The following is a 19948-nucleotide window of genomic DNA, read 5'->3' on the forward strand; positions in this document are numbered from 1 at the left end:
TGGCAAATTAGTGGAACCCTGGTTTACGCAAAGTGAAACCGTTTCATGCCAAGAAGTAGCAAAAGAGCCATCCAGAACGTCGTCCGAGACGAAGCAGGCACGCCGTACTGCCTGCCCGTGTTTATACACACGTTGTACGTTACAACCGCCAGCTACAAGGTTCAATCGCCAAAAAAACCGAACTTTCTTGCTGCTGAGAAAGAGGAGGAAAAGAACAGAAAACAGCAGTGAAAAATACAACTGCATGGTTTCTGCGATGCGGCGAAGAGCTCGCATCGACTATCTGAAAGAAAAATCAAGAAGGCACATGCAAATTAAAACAGGAAATGAGCTGAAGATGTAGCTAAAAAAGCCGTATGGAAGTACTGAGCTGCTCTGAGCTAATGGGTTCATTAATCAATAGAAAAAGTTGCAGAAAAAATGTCAGTGCACGTTAAAAGATACCCAGGTGGTTGAAATTATTGCAGAGCCTCCACAAAGGTACCTCTTCCTTTCTTCTCTCAGTCCCTCCGTTATATCCCTTCCCTTATGGCGTGATTCGGGGGTCCGTCGATATGTGAGACAGATACTGCACCATTTCCTTTCCCCAAAAACCAATTTTCATTTTACAATTTTTTTAGAAAAAGAAGACATAACGTGTCCGAGCACCACAAAAGCCATAGCGTATGCTTCGATTTTTTCGCTTTGCTTCCGCTCTCCTTTTCCAAAATATGATAACGACCTCTGATCCTCGACGGTTAGGACGCTTAGTGGGTGGAAAAATTACTATGGGCTCGAGGTATCCAGCAACTTCGCCTCTTTGCTTGACCTAGATCAGCGGAGAAAGATACCCTTTAAAAGCTCTCCTTTCGTCTTCATATCCCTCATTTCCTTCCCCATGCAGAGTAGGAACGGAAATGAAAGTGGGGAAGGTCAAGTTCCTTTCTTATGCAGTTTCATTCTCAAGCAACCCGCAGCGGTGGCTCAGTGGTTACGGCGCTCGGATACTGATTCAGAGTTCCCGGGTTCCAACCCGACAACAGCGGCAGCGTTATGGACGCAAAACGCTAAGCCGCCCGTGTGCTGTGCGATGTCAGTGCACTTTAAAGATCCCCAGGTGGTCGAAATTGCTTCGGAGCCCTCCACTACGGCCTCTTCTCACTCCCTCCTTCACCCCTTCCCTTACGATGTGGTTCAGGTGTCCAACAATATGAGACAGATACTGTGCCATTTCCTTTCCCAAAAAACCAATTATCATTCTCAAGCATTGCTTCTGTGAAACCTAAATAGAGTTTCTGGCGAAAAAAAAATGAGGGAGAACGACTGTGGAGGCAGTGAAGAAAACTAGAAGCAAGAAATTTTCATTTATGTTTGTTTAGTTGTTAATTTCGTTTCAAAAATTGATCCCTTGCTAATTGCCAAATGCATCTAAGAAAATAGAGAATTGCCCAAAAGGTTCTTTCTCTCTTGGAGATCACTTTTCGCGTTGTGAAGACATTTCACGGCAAAGAAAAGCAGTGCGAACAGCTGCGGTGACGAAATGTTTGGCTGCGTGATAATCGTTCGAGGAACCTACACTACAGCAGGAACAAAGAAATGGAATAAGTTTCGATGGTCGTGTTATGCCACTACTGTAATCGAAATTTTTAGTCAGAAAAAGATGACACTTCATATGATGCATTCTTTTTTTTTCGTAGGTTATGTCTGAAAACTCACCGGGCCTGGGGACATATCTAACGTCATATTTGTTTTTAATTCTTCCAGTTTCATTGTTTTAAGAAATCTGCATGAATTAAAAAAGAATATGACGTTAGTAATGCCCCAAGGAGTTTTGGCAATTTTTATTAGCAAAGATTTTTTTTCTTTCATCTTGCGGGCATTTTTTGTCATTTCAATTTTTGCGGCATCTTTAAAAGCTTAGAGTCGATGATATAGGGATTACATTTATGACATAAGTTCTGAGTAAAATATTTTTGGTTTTACGTGATTAAAGGGTAAGCTGTAAATACTGGAAGCAGTTTATTGATAAGTTTGATATTTTTCCTTTTACTCCGACAATGTCACCGCACAGGCTACTGCCTATTTCACGCCTTTCAATGAAACGAAGTTCCCAAATTCGCAGACTACGCTTCTAAATATTCTTTCAATATATTACGGGAACAGTACCCTGTGGGAAGGCTGCAGTAGATGCTCATCTGTTGGCGTCTATGGTATCAAAAACGTGAGCCGCAAAAGGGAGTACAGAGAAACCAATCCAAGCAGACACCCGAAGCCTTCTTGAGGCCATTATCCCAATGTTTTCAAGAACTGTTGAAAAAAAATTGGTGCTGTAGTGCAATAGCTCTGTCCAGTTACCTGTATAATCTAAATGGAAGGGTTTCTGCCTTTCACCTTTCCAGGTTAGGTTCCTAAGGAACAAATATGCGTTATAATGTTCAAGTGCAGGGTCTGCATGCTTCGTTGAGGTCTTCTACTCATCCGAATGTAAAAAAAACAGGTTTGATGCCTCGCATTTTGTTCTTGTGGCACAAGGACCCATTACACTGCAGTTAATATCTTGGGGTAGACTAAATCTGTGCGTGGTTTCGAAACAAATGAAAGCGGTGTTGTATCATAGTAATGATAATTAGCAATGAAACAGCACACGTAGCATACGGTCGAGCCGATCTGTATTCTCCTACTTCGTCGTCTTCCCTCCCCCCATGCGCGCGAGTACGTGCAGCGCACTTGCCACTCTTCATCTTTATCACATTTCCGCCGCACTTAAAAAAAAACAAAATGTCTAGCGGATGTCATAGTCTTTGAACCATGCGGGCCGCTTCTTTTTGCGAGTACTTCGGCGAGGCGGCGCAGGAGGTGAAGCCGCAGTTGCCGCTGTGGATTTACTACACGAGGGTTGAGGAGCTGCTGCCGATTCCGGAGTGGGCGGAACGGCTGGCATCATATGGATTGAAGGCGCGTCTGAAGAAGGACCCTGGACCACGGTTCCGGACTGTGGACTGGGCGGCGGCATTCGGTTGCCGTCGATAGGCGGCAAAATATCAGCGAAAAGGGCCGCTGGAGCTGAGGAGGACAGCTGCTGCTGAACTACTGGGCGAACCGCAGAAAACTTGGACGAGTGCCACACTCGCCCATCATCCAGCAGATAAGATGCAGGTCCACGCTGCTCCACAACCTTCCGAGGCTCCGAAAACCGAGCTGACAGTTTGCCTCGCACATTTGGTTTGCGGACACGCACGTACTGGCCAATCTGAAAGTCACGACACTGGGCGCCACTCCGCTGGTCCGCATAAAGCTTGTATTGCGCTTGCTTCTCGTCAAGCCTCTGCCGCAAAAGCTTAAGCGCTTTTGTCGGATCCATTGAGAAGGACTGATCCGGCAGTCCTACGACGTTAAGCCTTGTGCGGGGCAACCGGCCATGAAGTAGGACAGCTAGTGCAATTCCTGTCGAGGCATGGGGCGTACAGCGGTAGACACCGAAATAGTCCACAATCGCTGTACGTAGGTCGCGTCGCTCGCACAGAGCTAGCTGAATGTAGGACTTAAGCACTCGATTGAATCGTTCAACGAGTCCATTAGCTTGGGGATGGTACACTGAAGAGTAGCAATGGCGTATCCCCCGTTCGCGGAGGAAAGTTTGCATGGCCATCGATGAAAATTGAGGTCCGTGGTCAGAGACAATCTCTTGAGGGTAGCCCTCACGAGTGAAGAGGCCAAGCAGGAATTCTTGAACGGTTTGAGTTGTCATGGCATCAGCGAAGACAACTTCTGGCCACTTACTGTAATAATCCATGAGAGTAATCGCGAAGCGGCAGCCACTGGGAGCTTGGTCGAAAGGCCCCACGATATCAATGGCAACCTTATCCCAAGGTTTCTCTGGGGAGGCGACAGGTTGCAGAGGAGCTGCCACCGGACGAGCCGATTTGTCACAGGACTGGCACACGACGCATGTCCGTACCATTTCTTCGACGTTCTCGTCCATTCGCGGCCACCAGTAGAGCTCTCGCAGTCGACTTTTCGTGCGGCTGATCCCGGGGTGTGACTCGTGCGCGATGTCCATGAGGCGTCGTCGCAAACTTTCGGGAACGACGAGCCTGTCACCTCGGTACAAGACGCCTTGCACGACGGACAGCTCCGAGCGCAGGAGATAGTATGGCCTAAGGTTCTCCGGTAGGGATTTCTTGTCCGGCCATGTCGCCGATGTAAACTGAATGGCTTCAGCAACTGCCGCGTCGCTGATGGTTGCCTCTTGAAGCTCTTGTAGAGTCACGGCTGGCGATAGTAGGCAGACGAAGTCGTCGTCACTGGCGTCGAACTCACTGGGCTCACTGCACGATGTGGTCGGTAAGAAAAGGCGAGACAGAGCATCCGCAACAGAGTTGTCATTGCCTTTGCGATACTCTACAGTGTAGTTGTAGCACAACAGGCGAGCCGACCAACGTGAAATTCGCAACGGCCGATGGCCCGTTCCTTTCGTCGACAGCAAAATGACAAGTGCATTGTGGTCGGTGCGTAGAACAAAAGGCCGGCCCCACAAATACACGTGCCACCGTTCGCACGCCCAAACGCAAGCTAGGGCCTCACGTTCACCAACAGAGTATTCTTTCTTGGGGTGTCAAGGTACGGGAGGCAAACGCAACAGTTTGCAGGGAATGGCCGTTGTATTGCTGAAGCACTGCCCCAAGGCCATATCCGGAAGCGTTAGTCGTTACGACCACGGGAAGGGCAGGATCAAAAAAATGCAACACGTCACATGACGTCATCATGGACTTCAGTAGTTTGAAGCTTGAATCCGCAGCAGCAGTCCAAGTGAACGCGGAGTCGCTGCCTCGAAGTAGGGCGCGCATAGGCTCAACGACGTCGGAGTAATGCGGGATAAACTTGGAGTAGAAACCCGCAAGTCCAAGGAGGGAGCGAAGCTCGCTGATGTTAGATGGAGTCGGAGCCTTCGTAATCGCCTCGATGGCAGAAGAAAGCGGAAACAGTCGTTCACCGCTGACAACATGCCCCAAGAAAGTGAGCTTCGGAACATCGAAGACACATTTGTGGTTGAGCTTGAGTCCGGCTTGGGACAGGCGCTCGAGAACAGCACGAAGGTTGGTCAGGTGCTTCTGTCGGGAGGTGCCATGGACTATGATGTCGTCGATGTAGAAGAGGACACCTTTGCACCCTTTTAAAATTAAGTGCATCATCTTCTGAAAAGCCGAAGGCGCCGAAGCAAGGCCGAAACACACTCGTTTGAAGTGGAAGAGGCCATCATGGGTAATGAATGTGGTCAATTCCCGACTCTCAGGGCTAAGTGGTACTTGATGGTAAGCCGAGGCAAGGTCCAACTTCGAAAAACGCTGTGACCCGGCCAAGCTATGTAGAAGTTCTTCCGTTTGAGGCAAAGGAAAACTGTCGACCACAATAGCCTTGTTCGGCTCACGCAAATCGACGCACATTCGGATGGAGCCATCTTTTTTCCGAGCCACGACTATGGGTGAAATCCACTTGGAAGCGTCGACCCGTTCAATGATGTCTTGAGCTTCAAGCTTCTGGAGTTCCTCGGACACCTGCTGACGAATGGCAAACGGCAGCCGTCGGAGCTTGCAAGCAACAGGAGAAACGGAATCCTGCACTCTGACTTTGTGCACGTAGCCACGAGCAACTCCGAGTTCCTTGGAGATGTTCGAAGTGTGGACGTAGCTCAGGAGGTAACAGAGGCGTATCAGGTGTCATGGAAAGAGATTCCAACGATGCACCTTTGATCTTCATTTGTAGAGCGGCAATGGAATCCAGGCCCAGCAGCGTTGTGCCTCCCGAGACAACGTACAACAGGATGCAGGCGGTACGGTCGTGGAACTTTGCTGTAACAACACTGTGGCAACAAAACACCCTTGGACTATAATCCGAGACTTAGAATAGTCCAATAGTTGAACTGCAGTTGATTTAAGCGGGAAACATTTAGCGAAGAATCGGTGGTATAGATCTTCAGAAATAATTGACACAGATGAGCCGGTGTCAATCAGGAAGCGGATGAACTTGCCTTCAATCAGGACTGAGGCGAAAATTACGTTTTTTTTTACTTTCAACATTGAGAATAGACGCACTGCTGGAGCCATCCGGCATCGACAATGTGTCAGCAGTATCTGCAACTTGCTGAACTTGAATAGGACGGTCGGACGACTTGCAGAGAGAGTCGAAATGGCCCACCTTGCCGCACCGACACTTGCGGTTGCGGGCTCGGCATGCAGGGTTGTTCGCTAGGTGAGTTGTAGAACCGCAGCGGTAGCACATGCGCTCTGGTATTGCAGCAGCAGGTTGTGATGGTTGACTTTGGCACTTGCAGCAATGGGCCTGAGGTGGTGTTTGTCTCGATCCACGCTCGCATCTCACATGATGTACTGGAGCGTCCTCCTCAGCCAATTCCCTGGGTTCCCGGGAAGCTTGCTCACACTGTCGAGCAAGGAGCATGGCGCGCGACAGAGTCAAGGAGGAGCCTTCCATGAGTAGGCGCTCACGCAGATGGCAACTCGAGGTCTTCTCCACCAGCTGGTCCCTGATCATATCGTCCGCCATGGTCCCAAACCCGCAGTCGCCGACAAGGCTGCGATGGACAGCGACGTACTCATCGGTTGTCTCTCCTGGAGCCTGAACTCTACGGCGAAAGCGATGACGTGCGGCGATTACATTCACGGACGATTTGTAATGCTCCGACAGGATGGATATCGCCGCATCAAATTCGTCAAGACGGGGCGCCTCGTCACCGGAGTGCGAAGCCGCAGCTGTAGGCGCTGGAGTGGACAACGGCGGCGCCAATGTATAAAAAATGCGCTGACCTTCCAGTCCGAGGCAATTCAGCAGGATGGCCTTCCGCCTGTCTGCGCCCAGAGTAGAGGCACCAGAGGCCAGCATGTAATTCCGGAACGCCAGCTCCCATTGCTCCCATGGAAGGGCAGGACGACCAGGAGTCCGCAGTAAGGGTGGTGGTGGCTGAAGCCCAGAAAAGCTCATGACGGATGGTGAGCAGGCCACGTGAAGGTCCCGAATCAAAACAGCATCCTCGTCGCCAAAATATGTTGTATCGTAGTAATGATAATTAGCAATGAAACAGTACACGTAGCATACGATCGAGCCGATCTGTATTCTCATACTTCGTCGTCTTCCCTCCCGCCATGCGCGCGAGTGCGTGCAGCGCACTTGCCACACTTCATCTTTATCACAAGCGGGAGCTTAATTTTCTGGAATACCTTCTCTGAAAACTTTAGTGACGAAAAGCTGATAAAAAGCGAATGCCTAACCCACAATGCATCTTTCTTATTTCAATACCGAGCGAGCGAAAAATTTTACATTTTGGGGAGGGAGCAACTCTTTGCATTGAAGAGCACCACTTTCTTGTCTGCTACAAGATGCACAATGTCGAGAAGGGTAGGAATAAGCACGAAACTCTCTCCGCGTTTCATTCAAACTTTAAATTGACTCTAGGGTTGAACGAATTGCGGAAAACAGACCCAAGAGTAAATACCCACTGCGATAATTTTTTTATTTCCCCTTCATTTGTGTCGTACATTAGGAGGTGGACATACGATCGTGACTGTTTTACATAGTTTTGATGCGGGGGTGATTTTCAGACATTTCTTTTTCCTCTTCCCGCTAGTTTTGCACGACAGACTGCAAAGCATTCTTCAATAGTAGCACGGTGTCAAGAAATATTAAGTGCTTCTTTACGCTATCACCTCCAGAGTAATTTTTTTTATTGATTCGATAAAACGACGAACAGACTGAACATTCAGTGCGAATAACGGGTGGTCTTTCAGCTACAAACAAACAAACGAAAAATAATACACGACGAGAGTAATAATAAAGTACTCATTACTGTAGTTACAGCTCCCTTTAAGAATCGTGATAATGATTGCACGATGTTTCTCCGTTCAAACAAACTTCGAATTCACTTCTGCTCTAAAATAACACTATTAGGATTGTTAAAAATCTTGACGTTCGTCGCAAGGCTAGTTGGGATGAACTGCAAGCACTGCAAAGTACCTCTCACTGCAACTTCGCACAGTGCTGAGCACATGACCATTCCAAGAATGAATTGCGGATCATTGCATATTGCAAAACCCTGCACTACAGACTGTTCTGACACAGCGCCTAGTGTGCGGTGGCCGCAGCTGATTTTGCTAATGGACACGTAATAATTCTGAAAATTAACCTAGCTTTTCGCTGCAGCGTGTTGTAACCATTTTTCTTCCCAGTAAAAGGTCTTTTCTGCCGTAAATATTCCGAAACTTTCCGTGTATTAAGTTACTGTATTTGCACAAAATATTTCCACATAACAATGTTCATTTGGGGGCTTATAATGCAAAATGGCATAAAAAACGCACATTTGGTTACGTTCTTCATACTGTTGCTCTTTACATAAATATAGTGTAAAGCAAAATAAATGCAGAAACGAAAATGAAACTCATTAATTACAAATATAAAGTGACTTCAGTTCCTAACACTCCAGAAGCGTCAATCTTTACACAAATTATGCTCTCCCTAAACCGGGGTTCTTATGCGTAAGACATACTGAAACAAAACAGGGAAATTTTCACCTAAGCTGCGATCCTTGTCGCCGGTAAAAACACAAATCACTCTCTCTTGAACCTATCCCGAGGCTATCAGAATGGTAACACTTTTTCACTCTTTAGTGGAAGCTTACCGTTAGCAACGGGCATCCGGGGGCCGCACAACAAGGGGCACTTCTCTGAGTATTACACACTGAATATTACTTGAGTCCGAACTCGCGGGCACTACACTGCCATTAAGAGTGATTTTTATAAAGTGAACCAATATTTTCAACATACTGGTGCCTCCTGTTGTACCTAGGCATTCCAAATCTAGCAAAATACGATGAGTAGCACCAATTTACAGCCCATCAATGTTTTATAAGGCCAGTTAAGACAAAGAGAAGGCATTGGACGTCATCATCACCAGCTGACTGACTGAAAAAAAGCAGTGAAACCGCCAGGGTCACTGCAAAAGCGAGGACTGCGAAATGCATTAACATGCTTGCTGCAATACTTCTTTGAGCATCTGCTACTGGAGCGCAGGTGAACTGCGCGCTTCACAGCTAAGTTTTTCCGGCGCTTTTCGCAGCCGTTGCAGTTTCCGCCGTTTCGGCTTTCTGGGTATCGGCGAGAGGGTTGGTACTTTGAAATACTCATTTTAGAGTACGGACCTGTGTTACGTAATGAATAAGTTATATGGTATAAGCTTCTATAAGGAGCACACCTCGAGCTGTATCACTAACAAAAATGCTCCGCTGTACAAACTCGCTGGTAATGCATTGCCGGAGGGTTTTCCGCAACATGAGGTACGGACTAAATGTCAGAAACAGACTCCGTATGACGATTATCACATTCTTGGTAACAGAAAGTTACGCCATGCTATGCACTAGAACGAAATGATTTTTTCACTATGAATGCTGCTGCTTTGTTCTTATTAAAGGTTCTGCAACGTGTATACATACTTTCTCCATTCACTCGGCAGCCATTGCATCTAGAGCGGAAATTATCTGTACTGTAATTATGTACTTTCTGTAGTACATGATCATGAGTCTTCGTATAGCTTCTGCCCACAATGTTCACTGCAGATATGACCGTCCAGGTGCCAAAGAAATAAGTATTATGTACAAGACTTTACGCATATTATGTATTGCATACGTACAAAGAATGCAGCTTAGAATGAGAGCGGTAAGTGTTTGGGTGAGTACAAGTACATACGTTTTATTTTTATGACATAGCTCTGCACATTGCTGTCAGATCCATCTGAAAAGCATAAAAAAATCCTGATTCAGTAGTCACACAACACCAGTTATAAATTTCACAAATACATTTGAACCATCGGCTTTCGTAGAAGCTTGCAAAAGCCATTCACTGAGAACCAAACCGTTATGATTCATTGCCCGAAATTAATTTCTCATAGCAGTAAACACTAAAAACCACAGGTCCAGAAAGAAGCAGACAAAATGCGCTTACCCAGGCGGCACTGTGTGCATAAAAGTCTTTACGGTTATCTATCATTTTGAGCAAATAGAAAGTAGCTGAGAATGGGTGCCAAATACCATTTCAATGCAGATGCCTTTCAGTACATAGCACTCAATGCACAACTTAGCGAGCAAGGAACATTGGTAACATCTGAAAAAGGTCAGACTCGTGCCCACAAGCATGATGATGATTGTGATATATTATGGCGCAAGGGCATCTGAGGCCAAAGAGCACCATGGCACAAGGTATTTTCTTCATCTCAAGGTGGGGACAAACACCCATTCCCCAAGCATCTCGCCCTAAAGAAGCTGAGAACCAGGCCAGGGGAAAGCTGGTACCCATTGTATCAGCGGTGGGTACCCGGCACTTGTCCACAAGCAATCAAGGTCCGTGTTCTGAGTTTGTGTCATAATAAAAGCGTCATAATCTGCCGCAACGGGCACACCCGATTGGTTGGTAATGCTGGAAGTGCAAGTGGTGGTTCGGATGCATCGAAAAGGGTCGAAGAAACTGAACAGTGACGTCAAACACAGCGTACGCAGCAGATGCTCGTCAGCCAACATGGAGGCGCACTCTGAAGTGGAGCCTTTCACTTCGAAGTGAACTCGTCGATGTTACTGTGCTTTTCGGCCCGTGAACTGGATATAAACTGTATACGGGACTTTCGCATCGTCTTGTCTTGCCTATAACAAATTGGATGGACAAAAAATTCAGCCTGTTTCTTATTTCGTTGGACGATTCAGTAGCTCCTAGGCATAACGAGCACCGGTTTGTCGCAGAAATTGTTCTCTTCATTTAAACTCGATAGCCCCACTAGTTATGCCTCAGTTATCTCGTCTGCGCGTTGATATGCTTGGGTATTGGGACCGAGGTCTTCACCGCATGACGAACTCTGCAGACGACGGAGGGAAGCCTTCAGGAGGGTTGGTAAACTTGAAGGTTTATTTACATATTTACAACAGAAGCTGCGAGACCAAAAGTCAGAGATGAAGTGCCATGAAACCAGCCAAATCACGGCTTATATACAGTGGATATTTCCTAGGTACCTAGCTAGGGAAACCAGTGGCTGATCAAGCGTCCAATGGGCAGACACACTCTTCATAGTCTCTTCCCTAACATCATGACCGCTCCGCCCTCACAAACACGTGCACATGCGATAAGGAATCCTGGTGCCTTGAGGTCCTGGAATGCTGTTTCCGACAGGTTGACCAGGTGCATAAGGTCGTTGGCTTTGCAGGCGGTGATCCCCTCCGTGGGAAAGGCGTCCTGACGGCTCCGGGAATTCCGGAGGGTAAGATAAATCAGCCGTGTCCGCCCTCGCTTTGTCTGGCCGCGCAGGTGCAAGCGAGCGAGGCGGGTCCGGCGTCTTTGTTCGGGTCTTTCTGCCGGTCCATGTGAGGGCGCAGTTCGGGAGAAACGCCGCATTCCATACTCCTGACGAAGGGATGAGAGGCCTTTCGTCACAGCTCACCATCGCCAGGGCCGTTCCTAATCCTCTTCTCAGGACGACAGCACCTTTGGTCAAACATAGTTCGATGGCGCCTGCCGGGCTCGTCTGTTCCCACTGTCGGGGCCTCCGATCACAACAGCATGTTGAATGATGTAACATAAAGCAGAATGACCCTCTATACTTGTGTTTACTGTGCACAAATATGCATTTGCTATTCTAGAGCTCTCTATTAGTTGTTGAAGCGCCCTGCATAATGTTCGTGTATAATGTCTACCAGTGTGAAACCACTAACGTGCACGGATGTTCAGTCGTCAAAGATGCGCTGCTACACCGAAGCGTTTGACATGCCAGAGGTGGTTTTTTGGTGTCCCTTACGGTTCTCGATAGCTGCGATGGTGTGGCTCTGCATCACTGAGCTCGCGAGTTAGATTGCAAGTTAGATTTAAGGCGTCAATGGGCATGCGTGCGCTTCGTACCATGAAAACTATGAGACCCCTGAAAAGTTAATCTCCGAAGTCTCCCAATGCATATATCAATAGAAACACAGTAAGGTTTTCAGCTCATCCTTTTTATTTGCAGGGACTGCATAAAACTAATGAGAAAACATTACTGTCTGTACAATCGTCCGATCACAGCACCAATTTACATTCAGCAGTGTTGCAGACGGCAAGTCGTCAGGGAGTCTTGTTTCAGCCCAGCACGAAGCGCACGTTATGCAGCGAGTAAGTGCATGCTACAACATTTTCCTCTCCGTTTCCTTTTCCTCAAGATAAATGTAAAACGCCGTGCTGTGCGAACAACCTAGCTGCCTTTTATTAACCATCGGCGATCGATGGTTGTAGATGCCAACTTCTGTCACTGAAAAGCCATGCGTGGTTGCGTACAATATTTTCTTCTTTACGTGCACCTCCGGCCTTTACGGTGCCGAAAAGAGTGCCTGAACAATAATGTTTGTATTTGCTGAATTCAATTAGGCAAATAAAGCAGCTTTGATATTACTCCTTTACAGTGGAATCCGATGTGCAACCAAGCTTGTGGCTGAATGTTTCTTCTGTCGCATTCTTTTTCTCGGAAAAGAGCAAAACCGCCACTGGACGTTTCGCTGCGGCAACCGCAACGCAGTGACATCCTTCCACTGCTCAGTCACAACTGCACCAACATTCGCTTCTGGTTTTCTGACCAATCAGGTGTGACTGCTGGGGCAGATTATGAGGCTTTTTATTATGACACAAACTTGGAATACGGCCCCAGGAAGTGCACTTCCCTCAACCTTATGTTTTCACTCATAGCTTCTATTATCTCAGAACGTCCAAGGAAATGTACTAATATCTGATGTCAGTGAAAATGCAGTCGCTCGTACCAGTTGCAGCTCACTAAGGCATTCCAATATCTCTGCAGTGTGCCTCACGAGGAATGGATGCTGTTTCCAGAAAGGGCTCTTTGCAGAAATTTAACCGAAGGCTGTTGCCATGTGAACCTTTTCAAAATGATTACCCAGAAAGACGAAGTTTCCTCATGTGTCTGACACAAAAGAAGGATGGAGGCATGAGTCTTTCTGCTTCTTGAACAGCTGTGATACGTTTTTTACGGGTACTGCTTGCCGCAGTTTCAGTATCCTCCTACAAACATATTGTAAAAAATTGTTATATTGGAGAAATATCTCGCTAGCAAACATTTTGACAGTAATGGAGAAGCAAAAAAGACCCATATCCTACGCCTTTTTTTGTGACACTAAAGGAAGGCTCGCCTTTTATGGTCATCGATTACGAAGAGGTCCATGAGGCAACAAACTTTGAGAGAATTTCTGCAAGGGCTCCGTGCTATGAAGTTGAAGCCTAACAATTTCTGATTAGGTGCCCTGTAGATATATCACAACACCTCAGTGAGCTGTTGCCGGGCCCTGTGAGTGCACTGTCATTTGACATCAAGGGTATGTACTTTTCCTCGCTACATGCAGTAATGATGTATATGTCAAGCGAAAGCATAAAAAACTTCTAATAAATGCAACACGGACAATTGAGCTAGTCGGTACTTCTTTGCAAACTTTCAAAAGCGCTGCAACAGGGGACACAAAGAGGAAGACACGAAGGCGCTTGTCCTTCGTGTCTTTCTCTTAGTGTCCCCTGTCGCAGCGCTTTCAAAGGTTATCTAAGTGCACTTCCAGATTTCTTGCAAAGAAAAGAACAAGTCTGGCCATGCTTAGCCGTTGCCTTTGCTTCTAGCTCGAGTTCTACAGTGAGTACTACGTAATGACAGAAGGTGTCTGCATCAACTCATGTTAAACACCCAACCTGTACGACCGTCTTGCATTACATGACAGGCAACTTTATAACACCCTTCAGGCACAGAGTGTCATCAGGGTCAGTATGTTCTGTTAGCTTCCTGCTCCCGTAATTCCTGCTGTGTTTTCTACTATTAAAATATTTATTACCGTCATTCTCCACTTCATGAAGCCTGAATGTGCTACACTGGGCAGCTCCACGCGTCGTGCAGTAACCTGGCCATTTTTTTCATTCATCGGAGGCACTCAGCTCGAAAGCATTGCTTACTATATTCAGTAGATAAGTGTACATGTGAGACACGTCATTAATAACCAATTCTCACAGCGGTATCTCGTGCAATATCTAAATGCTACTCACATTTTGCTTAAATTTTTAAGATACACCCTTAGATTAAAACATAATTTGCCTACATAAGCAGAAGCACAGCATCAAGGTACTCACCAATTGCCTGAAGAACTGTGCACAAGTTCTCGTGCCATCATGAATAGAGCACACTACCCACGTCTTCATCATGCCATGCCACTCCAGCACTTTGGTAGCAATTTTCCTCTAAAAAAAGAGTAGTTTTGTTTACGTTAGACTGGTCATATTTAATTTTACTATACACTACGTACTTATCATTGTACTGCCACAGACAAAACAATACCAATGATCATCACGCTTTGATAATATTCTTATATGATCAGAAAATTTGGTGTAATTATTATGTTCTTAGAAATTCTGATTGACATAAACGTGACAAAATATTATTTCAGAAAATCTGGCATAACGAAAGACCCTAGCCAGATAACCTGGACAAATACTTTCAGTTGCACAAAATGTACAATCTAGCGGGTTTCACTTTTACGAACGGAATTTCATGCTGCAAACATCTAGGTGAAAAAAATTTCAACCTTCAATCATGTATAAAGGAAATAAAATTCCTCTGGTTTTTTTCACAAGCTTCTGCAAGTGCACAGCTCAGTGAATCTACTCTACAAGTACGTGAATCTATCAGCACGAGACAGGGACGAGAAAAGAAACAGAACAGGCACTGACTCGCAACTGAAGTTTATTGAAGTGAACAGGGAGTATACAGAAAAGCCAAACAACACCACAAACCACACAATCACTCATAAGCTACATCACAACGTAAGTAAAAGATTGCACTGAATATTCCTCTCACTTAGATAGTCCAACTCGCTACGTGTTAACGCTATGGATGACAGCACACTCACACATTTTAAACCGAGTCATAAGACGTGTCTAGCCTCAATGAATTTCCGGTTAATTTGCTCTGAACGTATCGCCAATATGCATGTTGACGAAAGGAATGGCTAGCAGCTTTCACATCCCCTTTGCAATATACAGATAAGGTAGAAAAGCTACTAATATCCAAATACCTCTTGTACTCCTGTAGTCTCACATTGATACACCTTCAAGTTCCAACAACATAAACCCAACCACATGATAATGGTATCCAACACACCACATACATTTAGCAAGGCACATATATGTTGCCATGTTTCACTCTACACGTGCTTTTCCCGAATTAAATTAAAAACGTTATTAACAATTTTACACATTCTAGACAACTTATTAGGCGCCGAGAACACCATTTTTTTTTTGTCATAGCTTCTGGCCACATTTTTCAAATTTTGCGACAGTCTATATAGGTACAGTAACACAGTCAGTCTTTTGGCATCTCACTGGCTGGCCCCAGCCTGATTCTGCCAGTCTCTGCGAAGGGGTTTTTCAGTTTTAACATGCTAAAGGAAATAATGGCGCAGCATCAAGTAACAAGGACAGCACGCACACACACAAGTGCCAACCATGAAGCAGATACAGAATCCAAGAGTACGTGCTTGACATTCAGCGTTGATAGTCAAGGAAACGAGGAAACACGGATTTGAACACTCAAGATTGAACGAGCCTGATCCTTGGCTGCCAACGCTGGATGTCAAGCACGCGCTCTTGGATTCTGTATCCGCTCCAAGGTTGGCACTTGTGCATGGGTGTGCTCTCCTGTTGCCCTCGTTACTTGATGCAGTGCCATTCTTACCTTTAGCATGTCTGACCAACTTGCCCAATCTTATAAGCTCAGCTTTTACAATTTATTGAATGCTCCTGCAACAGCATGGTTGGGAAATCATGCTTTCGTTAAGCTTAAAATTTTAACTTGAAAATCAGTTGTCATGCTGTGAAAGCATGGCTTCACCAATACCGAGCCTAGACTTGACAACACAATGCTATCTTTCACTAGCTTAGAATGGTTCGACCAAGTCAAGTAGCTAATAAACACTCCTGGGTGAATATCGCCAGCACAAATGGCATGTGCAGAACATCAAGTTAAGGTTCAGAAACCGCAGCTTTTTTTGTTGGGACATTTTCTCCAAGGTAAACCTAAGACAAAGGCCTTGCTCCTTAAACAACTTCACAATATGTACAGGTCCCACACTATCGCAACCTTTGTAAAAGACCAGAAAATCATAGATGTAGCGAAAGATTTTCTTGGCAATCATTCCATCCACCCTGCTTAAGAGAATATTGCTTAGCACAGGGGCAACCTTCGAATCGATACATTTAGCAGACTTTTGAACATATGCCGCACAGCCATACTCCACAAACATGCTCTTAACTTCAAATAAAAAATATTAGACACCCGTTCCTAAAGACAAGCTTATTGTTGTCCTCCGATATACACATTCATAAGCTTTCACAAGGTCTTCATACGGGATAGAGTAAAACAGTTCTACACCGACACTAATCGCAAGACAATCCGCTGGATTCTCATTCTTAAGATACTCAACCACACTGCGAATTAAGTACATGAAATGGATCTTCAAGACGCGAAATAGAGAGATGCTTTTGCTAATAAGCGGAAACAACTTTGCATGAACCCTTTTCTGAAATTTTTCTGAAGAGCATGTTATTGAATAGCATTTATTTGAAGAGCATATCTGTAGAGTATCCCAGTGCGGCACGTGTTCTAAAATCTGCTATATGTAGTGGTTGGAATGTTGGCCTTGTGCTAAGCGATATGTTCTTAAGCAAGGTGGATAGAATAATCGTCAAGAACTTGCATATTCACCTAGGAGTGTTAAGTTGCTACTTGGCTACAGGTCGAGCATTCCAAGCTAGTGAAAGATAGCATTGCACTTTCTAGCCTGGGCTCAGAATTGATTAAGTTATCCTTTCACAGCATGACAACAAGTTTCCAAGAGCAGAATTTAAAGTTAACGAACGCAGGATTTCCCAACCATGTTACTGCAAGAGCATATGATAAATTGTTAAAAAGCTGAAACAATTTTGCAATGACCGGCACAATCAGGCTGGGCCCAGCCAGCGAGATGCCAAAAGACCGGTTGTGTTACCTGTGTACATAGATTGTCGCACAATTTGAAAAATGTGGCGAGGACGTACAATGTAAAAGTGGCTTTCACCGCCCCGATTATGTTGTCTAAAATATGTAAAATTTTAAGAATAATTCAGTCAATGTGGCTAAATAAAAGTACACGTGTAGAGTGAAATGTATATGTACCTTGTAAAATGAATGTGGTATCATACTATCATCTTGTGGTCAGGTTTACGTAGGTGAAACTGGAAGGTGTATGAATGTAAGACTACAGGAGCACAAGAGGGTAGGGGTTCTAACTTGCCTGTACATTGTAAGGGATGTGAAGGCTGCTACCCTTTCCTTTTGGCAACACACATTTTGGAAGTAAATTTGGAGAGATAAAATGGGAGATTATCAAGGCTAGACACATCTTATGACTCCATGACGAATGTGTGAGTGTGTTGTCTATCGTGTAAACATGCAATGAGTTGGACTATCTCAATCAGGAAAATGTTGAGGGCGATTTTTGACTCATGTAGTCCTGTATGCTTATCTGTAACTGTGTGGTTTTGTGGTGTTGCTTGGCTTTATATATATTCTGTGTTCACATCAATAAACTTTAGTCGTGGGTCAATGCCTGTCTTGTCTCCTTTCTCGTCCCTGTCTTTCGCACTGGTAGATTCACCGCGATGACTCACATCTGCAGAAATCCAAGACATGACATTTTCCTCTTCACAGTCGAGGTTCAGCGCATAATACAACAAAGGCTTGCCAATTCCAAGAAAAGTTCATGGCTCCATTTAACACTGCATCCTGCTTACAAGACACAGAGCAGCATTCATTGTAGATTCTACCTCCGACACAGAAAGCAATGTTTCAGTCTGAGTGAACTAAACTAGGAAAGAAGCACAAAATATATATAGCAAAATAACTGAACTGAAAGAAATAGAGGGTAGTGTAATTGTGAACACACTGATATATTGCATGCAAGATATATGCATGATATATTGTGATATTTAACACTGCTACCATTGCCTTAGCCAACTACTTCATAAATAACAAAAATTCAGTATCACAAAAATACTGATACAGTACTATTAGTGTTAATAGTAGCAGTGCAGGTTCCATGACAAAAAGGGGCCCCATTGCTCCGTGTCATTCCCACAGCAGGCTTGTGACCAATGGCCAGTGTAAAGGAAAGAGGACGAATGACTGAAAAGAGAAAGAGCCAGGGGGAAGGAAGATAGGTATAGAAGGACTTAAGATATGAGAGGCAAATAAGGTTGTTTAGACAGTAAGCACAAAATAAACATTACCACACAAGTAAAGACACACAGGACAAACCATATATATCATTGTGCAGAGTAGAAAACTTGACGTCATTTAGCCCAAAATATGTTTTCAATATAGTTGTGCGATAAAGTGATTATAATTATTAATAGCATAACTGACCGAGCGAAACCAAAATAGGGATGAACAGGGAAGTCAATATAGAAATTAAAAGAAGAAAATGAACTTTCCAGGGCATACGATGCAGAGAAACAATCACCAATGGTATCATAGGGCAACAGAATGACTTCAATGGATTTTAATGGCAAAAGGGCATCTGTGGCCAAGGAGTGCCCCAGCACAAGTTAATTTCGTCAACTCAATGTGAGATCAGAGACCCATTTCCCAAGCATTTCAATCCAGGTAAGCCGAGCACCAGGCCTGGAAACAGCTTGCACACATTTTATCGCAACAAAATGAATTTCACCCGAAAAAAGTATAGCAGGATCTAGCTGATTATACGCTCCCTAGATAAGATTAGGAGATTTCTTAGGATAGTGTGGCATGCAGCTGGTGCAAGACACAGACAATAAGCTGGAAGAGGCCATTGTCATGAGGTGAATGTAAACTAAGGGATGAGGATAATGAAATTCGCTACACTCCTGCTCGAGCTGTTCAGAATCAGCTCATGTTTCGTGCTTCAAAAAGAGGCAAGTTTGCTTAGTGTGAGAAAAAAAAATATAAGTTCACCGAAGAACTGGTATCTTGCGGTATCAGGCTGCAGGTGCAGATGAATTAACCCTGCCTCAGAGGAGAGCTACATAGAGCACAAAGCATTTTAGGCCAATCCTACACTGACAGCTCTTAAATATTTTAAAACTATTTTTCATTGCACAAACAATTATACCCAGTTTGTGTTGGTCATGTGATTACGTTAGTGAGGCTCTCCTAAACATTCTAGCCAGAGCTAAACTACAAGCTGCCTCAACTTAGTTTCTATAGCAACCATGAAGAACTTAATCACAAATGCAGGCTACTCAAGTAGAAGTTTTATTGTTCATGGTGTGCCCTACAAGTTTTTAATTATACTGAAAAGTAATAGAGTGGAGTGTTTGTGTCACTAAAACTAATCCTCAACAACAAAGAGAACACAAGAAAAATGTAATCACATATTGCCAAAAACTTGAATGTTTGACAGAACAAAAATGAAAAGAAAACCTTTCCACAACTGGAAGCAAACGAGGTGATACCGAGCACACATTTCAAAATTGTTTCACCCAAATCCCCAGTCTGGTGCTCCAGCACTTGTCAGCCAGCATGTCATGAAATGTACCTTATTTCTGGTAGCTGTAAAGAGTATACAGTTGATCCGGCATTTTGATATGTGAACAGTAACCCTCAATGACCACGATGCTGAATGCTTTCAAGAGGCTCTTCTAGTAACAAGACTGCAGGGAAGCACTTAGCAATTATGCTGGCTTAATAATGCAAACCGTTAACCTGAGAGTTTGCTAGCACGCAACTCTGAGATAACTCCTAAAGTGTTGCAATCGAATGCAAAAAAACGGCTGCCTATTTTATAAACAACAGTCAAGAGGCTGCAATGCAATGTCACGACAAAAGTGCTGCAATACAGCAA

The 19948-nt window shown here is 44.8% G+C and overlaps 1 long non-coding RNA gene across 1 annotated transcript in view; it reads right to left on the reverse strand.

Moving 5' to 3' along the window:
• The window catches only part of LOC144106266 (uncharacterized), a 41950-nt gene that overhangs the window by 15331 nt on the left and 6671 nt on the right, over nt 1–19948 (reverse strand). The window contains exons 3-5 of the long non-coding RNA XR_013308956.1: nt 18136–18252; nt 14166–14273; nt 9729–9773 (exon numbers count right to left, since the gene is read on the reverse strand). This is a non-coding gene — a long non-coding RNA (uncharacterized LOC144106266). The remainder of the gene's footprint in view (nt 1–9728; nt 9774–14165; nt 14274–18135; nt 18253–19948) is intronic.

Source organism: Amblyomma americanum, chromosome 10 (assembly GCF_052857255.1).
Source record: "Amblyomma americanum isolate KBUSLIRL-KWMA chromosome 10, ASM5285725v1, whole genome shotgun sequence".
Lineage (NCBI taxonomy): Eukaryota > Metazoa > Arthropoda > Arachnida > Ixodida > Ixodidae > Amblyomma > Amblyomma americanum.